Source organism: Chiloscyllium plagiosum, chromosome 19 (genome assembly GCF_004010195.1).
Source record: "Chiloscyllium plagiosum isolate BGI_BamShark_2017 chromosome 19, ASM401019v2, whole genome shotgun sequence".
NCBI classification, from domain to species: Eukaryota; Metazoa; Chordata; class Chondrichthyes; order Orectolobiformes; family Hemiscylliidae; genus Chiloscyllium; species Chiloscyllium plagiosum.
Window position 1 is genome coordinate 44293907 of NC_057728.1, and position 12296 is coordinate 44306202.

Here is a 12296-nt window from a genome sequence, read left to right on the forward strand (position 1 = left end):
ATGGTGCAGTTTCAAGCTCTGCAGCTGGGGTAGAGGACTTTCTGCCCTACAGGGTGAAGCCCATTTGCCTTAGAGCTTTGTTCAGGTCACTCTGGATGCATTTGTCATTAGAGAGCCCAGGCATTTTAAATGTGTCCTGCCCAGAGGCAGGTGCACTCTCCTTGGCTTGAACTCCCACAGGGCTAAAGGTGGTGGGAAGAATGGAGGTAGAGGTCCTGATCACATCAGAAATGTTCTGAGAAGGGACTCCTGTCGATTCTGTAAGTGGTTCCTCCTCTGGCTAGGTACCTTCTGGCACTGGTCTGACTCTTCCTCCTGGCGTGAGGCCAACGTCTCCCTGATCCCATGATTTTGGTGGTGGAACAATGAATGCAGGTGTGTACATGCACCCAGTGGACACTAAGAGTGCTGGCCCTCACTTTTCAAGCCAGCTGCCATCCTGTTGATGGAGGCCGTCCACAATCACATGTTAGGAGCAACATGGTGCAAACAGCCTCATTGGAATCTTCCAACCTTTGTGTCAGCTTATCTAGTGGTTCTAACAAACCCATCTGCTGCTCCTGTGTTAGCTTGTACATTTCTATTGGGTTGTACATGGCCAACACCAATGTGGTCTTCTCCTGACTGTGGCTGAGCATATGGGTGATCTCCAGCAATTCTGCAAGTGGCAGTGACCTGGGGTGTTTCTCCCTTGGCCATCTGTGGGGACATAGAGGAGAGGACTGTCCAGCCAGTGCTTTTGACTTGAATCTAAATAAAATAAAGTACCAATATCTGAGCTAGGTGCAGGAGGCAGCCTTGCCAGTACATCCTCCGAGGGATCTGTGTCGACTTTGTTAGAGGCGGCCTTCTGGATGGCAGAGACTGCAGATTTCAACGGGGCCTGCAGGAGGCAAAAAGGAGTATGAGTTGTGGAAATATGGTGCAGGTTTGAGCATGTTAAGAGTAATCCACTGTCATGATAATGGAAGAGCCACACAGAAATGGATAATGCTTTGATTTGGCTGCTGGCATCTGAAGATTTTGCCATTGCTTCATGATGGTCGTCCCTAGCTAGGGCAAGAATCCTCTCCTCACAGGGTATAAGAAGACAAATATCAGGCACCCCACCACCCATCTTGGTTCTTTCTGCCCTATTGAAGGTCATTTCCATCTGAGATATGAAATAGGAAAGGATTGAGTGAGATAAAGTGGGTGGCACAGCTGTGAGTGCTGCTGCAGTTGGAGGAGGGATGGCGAGGTATCCCGAGTGAGTAGATAGTCGGTGCAGAGGCTGAGTAATTTGGGGTAGGTTGGAAGGTAAATGTAAGTTAACAAAGATGCTGCATGTAGCAGTAAGAGGGATAGAGCATGAGCATTGATAGGAGCTGGGTGTAGTAGAAGAGATGGAGTGAGTGAAAGGTAAATAAAAGCACTTCCCTCTTGTGGCATTCATGCAACATTGATTTTCTGGATGTTAGAAACTGTATTCCCCAGAGGCAACCTTGGAGCAGGCTGGCAGGGTCTGATGGCATGGTCTCATCTGACAGCCCTGAGGGAAAAGGATGGCCCTCCTCGCAAATCAAGGTGCCAATTTGCTTTGGTTCCCCATCTCCAGGGCAATTCTTCAGATGAAAGAACCATGCAGGGTAGCTCTGGGCTGATGTACTTGACCTGATACATGACTGTGATTACCTATGGTGCTGATGTCAGGAATCTTGAGAAGCCATGACAATGGTGAATACTTCCACCTCAGACAAGGGGCAAGACACTATGAATGGGACTTCAATCAGGGGGAGCCAGAGCTGAATGTGTGGCGCAATGGTCTGGAGGCAACACAGAGAGCCATGGAAATGGAGAAGGACATGAACCAGAGTCTGCTGGATCTGCACCAACTCTCCTCTGACCAAAAAGATCATTGTCTTTGTGACTTCCTGGAGAGGCACTACTTGGATATGCAAACAAAGCTGATCAAGAAGCTGGGAAATCACATTACCAACATGAAGAGACTGGGAGGCCTGACAATGACATGGGAGAATACCTATTTGACAGACTCACCCTGGGGAAATGTGACTGAACTGACTGCAGGGAGTGAGACTATGATCTTGAGTGCTTGTTTCGTGCCAGAGAGATGAATAGCTTGTCTTATACAAATGGAGACCTGGATTTATTGTGAAATGAACTAAGTTCAGTGAATAAATGTTCACTACCTGTAAAAAAAAATATCAGGGGATCGTGGCAGCACAGTGGTTAGCACTGCTACCATACAGATCAAGGACCTGGGTTTGATTCCAGCCTCAAGCAACTGTCTTTGTGGAGTTTGCACATTCTCCCCGTGTTTGTGTGGGTTTGCTCTGGTTTCACCCCACAGTCCAAAAAATGTTTAGGTTGGGTGAATTGGACGTGCTAAATTGTACATAGTGTTCAGGGATGTGTAAGCTTAGGTGCCTCAGTCAGGGGAAATGTAGAGTAGAGCGGTAGGGTCTGGGTGGGATACTCTTTAAAGGATTGGTGTGGACGTGATGGGCCAAATGACCTGTTCCCACACTGTAGGGATTCTAAAAAGGTATGGTGCATGGGTAATGAGGGTGCGTTTGGAGCATGGCATGAGAAATCCCATATGGGCTTACAGAAATAAATCCTTTATAAAACTTGCACGAGTATGGACTCTTAGCCAATATTTAGTAAAATTCAGTACAGTGTGACTTTATCAACTGGATCTAAATTGCTTAAATGAAGTGTGACCATTAGGTGCTGCACAAATCTCATGATCTGAAAAAGAGATAGTAGAAGTAGAGAAAGGGCTAAGAAAATGTCAGCTTCTGAACACATGTGGATGTTGGTCTTAGAGATCTTGTAATAATAAAGGTGACTAATAGAGAATCAAACTGAAATTGTGCAGTGGAAAGCAAGGCTGGTGGTAGAGACCAAAATTATTTTGTATAGCAATAAACGAGCTTCCTACAATGACTGCAGTGCTTGTCAGCTTTGGGAAACTTTGATTGTGTCACAGGGAATATTGAGAACTTATTATTGAGGGCCGCCACCCTCATGGTTTTGACTTGAAACAGAATAGAAAGAATCTCAAGAGATCTCTTTGCAGGATATATGGAGTAATCTATTTCAGGATTCGTTTTAAGTTTTAAGTTTGTTGTAGATTCATGGCAAATGATATTCACCTCTTATTTTTAGTGGGAAGGTGAGACATCTTTCTCAAGGTACTTTCTTCCTCCAAAGCAGCAGAACTAATGAGTTCTCTGTTTACTACTCTCAGATGCTATAGAGATTCTAAGCTCAAAGAAACAATCTGTTCCAAGTTCATTGTTTGAGGTAGTAAGAGCCATCTTAGTCCCAAGTGATTCATGATTATGTAAAACAACTTGACTTGAGACCTTAGGTTGATGGAAATGCTCAGAATGAGGAAAATATAAAAAGTCCCAAAGAAAGTCAGCAGTATGATTCTGAATGACAACTCAGTTAAAATGTTCCAGAATCTTACATGATTGTTGGATGATTTTTCTGTTGGAAACATGAAGTGATTAAGAATAGAAAAGATGTTTGCAAACCTTTGGGCCCTCATGGGATTCCCACTTTTCATGATAAATGGAGTGTTCTAAAGGGTTGGATGTGTAAATTATGTGGAGCTTCCTGGCTAGTGCTGATATTTTGTAGCTACATGATCAGGTGTTACTGAAGATATTTCTGATGCTTTTCTCTCATAGCTGTTGTGCGTGAGCCCAACAACCTGTCTCATGTGGCTCAGCTTCTGACTCTGTCTCCTCCTGTCAAATTCCAAACAGTAAGAACACAGCAGTCACGTCAAATCATGATGACACATTAGGAGTACATTGGCGAGAGCTGTACACCTATACAGATACCTGCTGTTACTGGTCAGCATGCTAATGTTCTCTTTACTTTATCATTCTTATGCAAATGTGAACTCTCCTCCTTTTCACTCAAAGTACTTACAATGTTATGAAAAGGCATAAGAGAATAAGATACCCTTGCCTCCAAAAGCTATCCTCTTGTCCTTGATTCCATAGTTGTGTAGCAATTGGATAGTAAAAATATTCCTTCTGGTTGACAAAATGGTGTGGTTTGAGAATATCAACTCACATGGCCACATCAATGCATTTTACACCACCAACACTTGAGCAAATGTAGTATTTCTACAAAAAAAACCCACCTACTCTCTTAATTATCTTGTTCCTACATCAGAAAACAAATATGCCTGCTCTACCAAATAGGACATTGTTGACATAACTTGGGCAAGAAGGGATAGCTAACTAACTGACTTGACTAAAATCAGCTATTTCCCCTTGAAATGTGCCAGTGGCAAGAAACTAAGTGCAGGACTGACTTCACGGAATGAGTTCTTTAAAGTTCTAGGTTGCATTCCCAGTCAGGACTTGGCCAAGGAAGAGGCATTCATCATGTGGCCTAGGAGGTTTAATATCAACCTATTAATCCTTCCGAAACAGCTGATGGCAGGTGATCAGTGCAGGAGACGTTTCAAGTCAATCAAGTAATGAAAAGAACGTGGAGCCACCTCTACCATTACTATTCATAGTTACAGACTACAACGTGCATTTAAAAAAAAAACAAATGCCACCTCAAACTGCCTCAGTGAATGGTAACAGAACAATACCACCACTGATTTAATGAGGCACATAACCTGTTTTTTTTTTGAAAAATGTTCTGGTCTCTCTGGCCATCTCAGAAATCTCTTCCAGATTTCCTCAACTATGCCATGATTTCCTAGCTCCAGGAAACTATTAGAATAAACCCATCTGGTTCTAGTGAGTTTCTGAGCAGAGTTTTACCAAATATCGGCTCAGTGTCAATTTCAGGGAATTTCATTGAGGATTTCACTCTATGAGTTGTGTCATGCAATTATCCACAGCTCACTTCATTAAGAATACTCCACATCTCAATGCTGCTGCTCTCACGCTGTCTTGCTGTAAGTAATAGGGAAAGTACTCGTTATTGCCAGACCTTCCAGGATTTGTGCCACTGGTGCCACTTTTAAAGTGCAGTTTTGCACCAAGTCAAACACTACTAGCCAGAAGTTCCTATTTACACTGTTGCTGCACTATTCTGAAGCACATTGCCAATGGGGACCAGAAGGTTCTGGTGAATGAAAAAAGAGGGCTGTCCTCTTCTCTCAGGACCACCAGAGGAGACCAGACCCTGTCAGTTGGACCTGTAGTGGTCACCCACTTCAATGTGAAGTCAGTGGTCTGGATAAATGCTCAGCATTGTAGACACAGTCTAACCAAACTCCTGCACAATTGAACCAAGACTTCACTACTCCTGTAACTAAATCCTCATGCAAGCTGGCTAACATTCTATTAACCTTCCCACAGCTTGCTGCACCTGCAGGTTAGCCTTCAGTGATATATCAAAGTTGACTGCTTCCGATTACACATTTACTGATTTTTTTTCTATGTCCAGTCCATCTTTCTCAGTGCGTTGGCTTTCCACAAGTTGAACAGTTTGATATACATGCAAAATATATCCTTCAATCTGTGAACTCATGTGGGTATTCACATCCCTTGAAGAACTTTCTCTGTCTGGTGTGCATTATTTAACTGCCATTTCACAGCATCAACTTTGCTGCCTTAGTTTTGACTTAACTGAGAAGTCAACCCTCTTGGGAGTCAGTATCTTCATCTGCCTACTCATGGCTTCAAGCTCTCTGGCACTGTCTACAGCCAGGGATATTGCAAGCCTGTTGTTTCCAATAAATTCTTTTTCTACTTCAGGGTGTACAGAGCCTCGAATGAGCTGATCTAGCAGCCTTTCATCTGTGGCCTTGAATTTACATCTTTCGGCCTCATTTTCCAATCTTGACATGAAATTGTCAACGCGTTCCTCTAGTTCCTGTCTCAGGTTTTGAAATTCATAATGATAATTTGGCTGGAGAGGTGGGGTGTGCTGATTTTTTTCCAGACATTTGCTTTTTATCCTTATATTCAAAAACTGAACTCTTTCTTCCCTACCCATAAGAGGAGCACTGCTGAATTTTTCATCATTGGTGTCTTTTCAAAAATTAATGAAGTCAGTCTGCACTTTTGGTGAAACTTCATAAATACCTCTATGACACAATCAGCCTCCCAATTTACCTTGGATTGCAGCTCTGTGTTTATGTGGCAAAAGCTTTGGATGGATTTGGGGAAATTAATTTAGGTTTTTTTTGTTGTCTTTCTCTCTGGCACTGATCTGAGTTGATTTTTCAATCCTATTCAGTTTATAATTTGTATAAAATGCATGAGTTTTTACTCAAGGACGATGGCTGTCAATGTGTTAAGTCTGGTTCCCTCAAGTTAAAATCAGTCACACATTAAGTTCAAAATGCTGGACTTCCACCAAATGTATAATTCAGCTTCCATCTTGTTGGTGGACTGATGAACTGATGAACTGATAAGCCGTTACTCAGCTCATCAATACAGTGCAGCAGTTAAGTGTGGTTTCCCCAGATATACATTCAGAAAGCAATCAGTTCTAAGCTGTTTATGAGTAATATAACAATATTGCAAGGGCCAAGCCAACTTTCTTAATAGAAGCAAAACACAGCAGATAAAAGTGGAAAATGCTGAAAAAACTCAGTAGGTCTGTTAGCATCGTTGGAAAGAGGAACAGAGTTAACATTTTGAGGCCAATGGATCTTCATCAGAAAAGAAGGGGACTGGACAATGATGTTTTTTATGCTGCTGACACAGTAGGAGGAAGAGCAGGTGAAACAGATGGTAAGGGTGTCCAGAGCAAGCAACAAAGTGAGTGCTAATGGTTTTAAAGGAGGAATTAAGTTGTAAAGTAGGCATTAATGAAAGGTTTGAGAGCCAATTAGATACACACAAGCCATGGTAGTGGTTGGGGGGGAGGTGATGTTGTGTGGTGTTGTAAGCAATATGGAAGAAAGTGTTCATGCTCTGAAGTTTCTGAACTCAGTATTCAGTCCCAAAGGCTGCATTGTCTCTTATTGTAGAAAGCAAAGTGCTGCTGCTTCCCTTTGCATTGAGCTTCTTTGGAAGATTGCAGTAAACTCAGGGTGAAAATGTTAACATGTGGCAAGCAATTTGATATTGTTTCAAACATTCAAATGTCTACCTGTATTTATTGTTATGGTTAAAACTGTGGTACGTTAGAAAACAAACTGAAGATTTTTACTTATAATATGTCAAAGTCTGCTTCATCACTTTCATATTTGAGCATAACATAGAGGCAAATGCCCTGAATTCCAATGTCTTCTACCAGTCTCGAATGATAACTTTGGCAGAGTCCTGTGAACAATACTACTCCCTGATGTGAGACCTTCCGAAGCTGCGAGTTCTAGTTGCATACCTTGGATGTGGACTTACTACTTTAATATTGACTAGAATTCTAAGAAAAATGTGTGCTTTATTGGTAAGGTCAGAATAAAGAAAATGGCCTGGAGACAAAAAAAACAAATAATCTTTTATAATGCTGTAACTCACCTAATTACTTAGACAGTAAGGGCTGGTGGAATAATTGCCCCTGGATACCCTGAGACTGAAATATCCCTTGGGCTGGATGATGATATGTATTATTAACATCCATCCTGCATTTATCACTTCTCTACCACCATAAGCACTCCCTTTGTCTTTTGCTCTGTGGTACCCACACCATCTATTCCAGTTGCTCCTCCTATCACTTTGTCATAATTTTCCAGTCTCCCTCAGTTGGAAAGAAGAGTCATAGTGGGCTCAAATGTTAACTCATTTCTTTTTCCACAGATGTTACTAGACTTGCTGAATTACTCCAGAATTTATTGCTTTTATTTTAAGCCAAGTTCCTACCTTGTTTAACAAATGAGCTGCCTTGGAGCACCTGGTTGACATTTTGAGCTCCTGAACTGTACGAAATGAGGCCTGACACAAAGATGGTTTGGGCTTGCTCATCATATAATTCAGAACGTGGCTGTCTATCTGATTTATAGTACAGAGAATAAAAAAAACACAATTCATAAATTCCAAATCTTGCTGACAATCTCTGCTTTTGATACTCTCTAAAGCTGTTTTTCTTCCTCTGGTCACTCCTACTGCAACTAAATATACCTCTGTAAAACAGCATTCCTCCCTCCTGCTGTCCATCTTGCAGATAGGAAAAGATAGAATAAAAGTATACTATTAGAATACCAGCCATTTCTGAGTTTCTTGCTATTCTAAGATTCAGTACTTAATAAACTATAAATGCAGTCTGAAAAAGCTGCTCCAAGCAGTTTCCTTTGAATGTAACTGCTGACTTTCCATAATGCTTCAAGATACATCTCCTTGTAGTCTCTAACACCTTTGTTGATGGTCTGTTGAAATTTTAGGCCTTAATTTCCAATTAGTAGTAATCCGAATGAATCTAATCTTAAAATTGGTGGGCCAGAATTTGAGACTCAGAAATGTTACATTAGATTTAAAAATACCCTAAATTCTGCTCAAATAGAGGGTTTTTTGGACACACTCATCAACAGATCCTCCCATTATATAACCATTCAATTGTGTGGGACATTGAATCTCGTCTGTGCCATCAGTTTCCACTGGCAGCTTGGGTCATTCCAGGAGGACTGATTTCTGAGGTTGAAGGTATTTTGTTTCAATATAACTACTTTATATGGATCTTACTCAACATTTGTGAAGTTAAACAACCAGGAGCATATTATTGCAGTCATGATAGGCTGGACAGTTGTTGTTTCTACTCTGAATTCTGCTTTGCAATGGGCCGTGTTCAGAACAAAGACTTTTTAAAATCCTGCTCCAAGTAGCAATCTGTAAAATTTATGGAGCGTGGATCAGAATGACTGAATTGCTGAGCAATCAGTTGGCAGCTTTCCGATACTGCATATATTAACAGATGCTGGTATAGCAGCAGTAGAAGCCCATGTGCTGTGCTGTGCTGTCAACAGCAGTCTATTCGAGCTTATCTGTCCAAATAAACCTGCAAATCAGGTACAAGCAATGCCTCGCCATGCCTACTTCACTTTTTTTGTTTGTGTTAGTACATCCAGGAGATGTTAGCTGGTGATGAAATTGTAATTAGCTGGGGAAGATCCCCTTTACAATATTAGGCCTTGCAGTTGAAACACTCATTATTGTGCTTCAGACAACTCAAGGACGTAAGTTCTAACCTGCTGCTTTGGGTCCAAAGGCCATTCTTGGGAATTATCTCTTCTGTTTAACTAAATCAATTCAATGCTTTCTTTAGCGTACACACAAAATAAAAAGAGCGTAACATAGGGTAAGACTCATTACTAAATACCAGGATCACAATGCTGCTTTTCCCTCCACAGATTGAAGTGATGCAAATGGCAAACAGGTGCCTTCTTGCTCACTTCCATGATTGTGACATGTCCAGTTTAAAGTCTGTATAATTCTATTTTCTGCATTTTTATTTAAGGACTAAAATGGAATAAAAGGACCATTTTAAAACCCAGGACTTTTAAAGAGATTGCGACAATTTTAAAATCAAGTTCGTGAACCTCATTGTGTATGGTGTTTACAGTGCTGCATTGTTCAAACAAGTGGGGTGCAGGCAATGTTTGCACACAAGCACAGCAGCTCAGGCAGCAGCTGAGGATCAGGAAAATCGATGTTTCGGGCAAAACTACTTGTAACCTGAAGGTAGCCAGTTATTTTCTTGGATCAGTTGCTGGAAGATGTCGTGTTTAACCAGTAACTCGGAGACTTTGTAGTTATTGTACTGATCACCATGTACTTAGTGTAGAAGTGAGATAAGCTGGAGTAAATAGAATGAAGAACAGAAAGTCTTGGCAAGCAGAAAGGAATATCTTAAAAAACTTAAAAAGAGAAACAAATAGAACATAGAACATGGAAAAATGCAGCACAGAACAAGCCCTTAGGCCCACGATGTTGTGCCGAGACTTAATCCTAATGTAAAATATTAAGTTAACCTACACACCCCTCAACTCACTGCTATCCATGTGCATGTCCAGCAGTCGCTTAAATGTCCCCAATGACTCTGCTTCCACAACCTCAGCTGGCAACGCATTCCATGCATTCACAACTCTCTGCGTAAAGAACCTACCTCTGATGTCTCCTTTATACCTTCCTCCTAATATCTTCAAACTATGAGTTCTCGTACCAGTCAATCGGGCCCTGGGAAAAAGACTCTGGCTATTGACTCTATCTATTCCTCTCATTATTTTGTATACCTTGATCAGGTCTCCTCTCTTCCTCCTTCTCTCCAGAGAGAAAAGTCAGAGCTTATTCAACCTTTCTTCACATAATCAAAACAATAACGGTGGCAATCTGGAACCAAATCAGAAATTGCTGGAGAAACTTAGCAGGCAAACATTTTGGGTCCTGTTCTGAAGAAAGGTCACTTGATCCGAGACATTTTCTGTTTCTTGATTTCTTGCCACAGATGCTACTGGACCTTCTCCAGCAATTTCTGTGCTTACTTTAACAAATCAGTGGACTGATGCTATTGAATCATGGGTCCCAGATTTCTTTTCCCATCACATGTTAATTTTTTTTTGTTTATTTGTGTCTGTGTAGGGATTTTAAAAGGGCGGGGGGGGGTTAGAGTTTTACTCGTAGTATCACATATTGATAGTTATAGCTTTTTACAAGTGATTAGAAGATACTTATTTATAGTAGACAGTAGTTCCTGTGAAATATAGGAACCTGGTCAGTGTCTTGTGTTAAACTAATTCTAACAGTTTGTAAACCAGGACTTTGTGTGCTTTGATTAAATCATTGATTTTGTGTAAGCTTGAGAGTAGTGGGGGTTGAGAATCCATGCACTTTGGGTTGTTACACCCATCTACAGGTATAACACAGGGTTCAGATTGGTGTGACTTTAACAACAATTAAAGCTAGCTTGTATTACTTCAAACCAATCTGCCATTCTTAAATGCAAAAGATATTCAGGAATTAGTAGAATTCAAAATTGCTGTGATTGACTTGCTGTGTAAAAAGGAATGAGCAACAAACCAGAGGGAAGGCCACTGGTGGTCTTAGCGCAGAAGTTGGAGTAAAGGAAGAAGTCACCGGCTTCACTTCACAAACACCTAAAACCAAATTACCATAAGATGTAGGAGCAGAGGTATGCCATTCATTTTTAAATTTATTAGCTTTATTGTCATATCTACTCAAATGAGTACAATAAAAAATTTACATATTGCCACTTACAGCGCCATCTTAGGGACAGAGTACCTAGGTACAATCCTTAGTTACAGATTAGAGAAAGTTACATTACAGCTATACACAGTATACCAATAGTTCAGTAAAAAACAAGAGTTAAAAAGACAAACATCGCAGTCTCTCTCCACATGGTCTGATGGCTGGCAGCTGCCACACTTTGCTTCTGGCTGCTGGTTGCTGGCATCCCCACACTAGGCTGGTGGTCACTGGTGTCCCCGCTCCTAGCCGCTGGTCGCTGGTGTCCCTGCTCCAAGCTGGTGGTCGCTTGTGTCCCTGCTCCAGGCTGCTAGTCGCTGGTGTCCCTGCTCCAAGCTGGTGGTCGCTTGTGTCCCTGCTCCAGGCTGCTAGTCGCTTGTGTCCCTGCTCCAGGCTGGTGGTCACTGGTGTCCCCGCTCCAAGCTGGTGGTCACTGGTGTCCCTGCTCCAGGCTGGTGGTTGCTCGTGTCCCCGCTCCAGCCAGGCGGGTGGTCGCTTGTGTCCCTGCTCCAGGCTGCTAGTCGCTGGTGTCCCTGCTCCAAGCTGGTGGTCGCTTGTGTCCCTGCTCCAGGCTGCTAGTCGCTTGTGTCCCTGCTCCAAGCTGGTGGTCACTGGTGTCCCTGCTCCAGGCTGGTGGTTGCTCGTGTCCCCGCTCCAGGCTTGGTGTCCGTGCTCCAGGCTGGTGGTCACTGGTGTCTCCGCTCCAGGCCGCTGGCCACTGGTGTCCCCGCTCCAGGCTGCTGGTCACTGGTGTCCCCGCTCCAGGCTGCTGGCCACTGGTGTCCCCGCTCCAGGCTGGTGGTCACTGGTGTCTCCGCTCCAGGCCGCTGGTCACTGGTGTCCCCGCTCCAGGCTGCTGGTCACTGGTGTTCCCACTCCAGGCTGGTGGTCACTGGTGTCTCCACTCCAGGCCGCTGGTCACTGGTGTCCCCGCTCCAGGCTGCTGGTCACTGGTGTTCCCACTCCAGGCTGGTGGTCACTGGTGTCTCCACTCCAGGCCGCTGGTCACTGGTGTCCCCGCTCCAGGCTGCTGGTCACTGGTGTTCCCACTCCAGGCTGGTGGTCACTGGTGTCTCCACTCCAGGCCGCTGGTCACTGGTGTCCCCGCTCCAGGCTGCTGGTCACTGGTGTTCCCACTCCAGGCTGGTGGTCACTGGTGTCTCC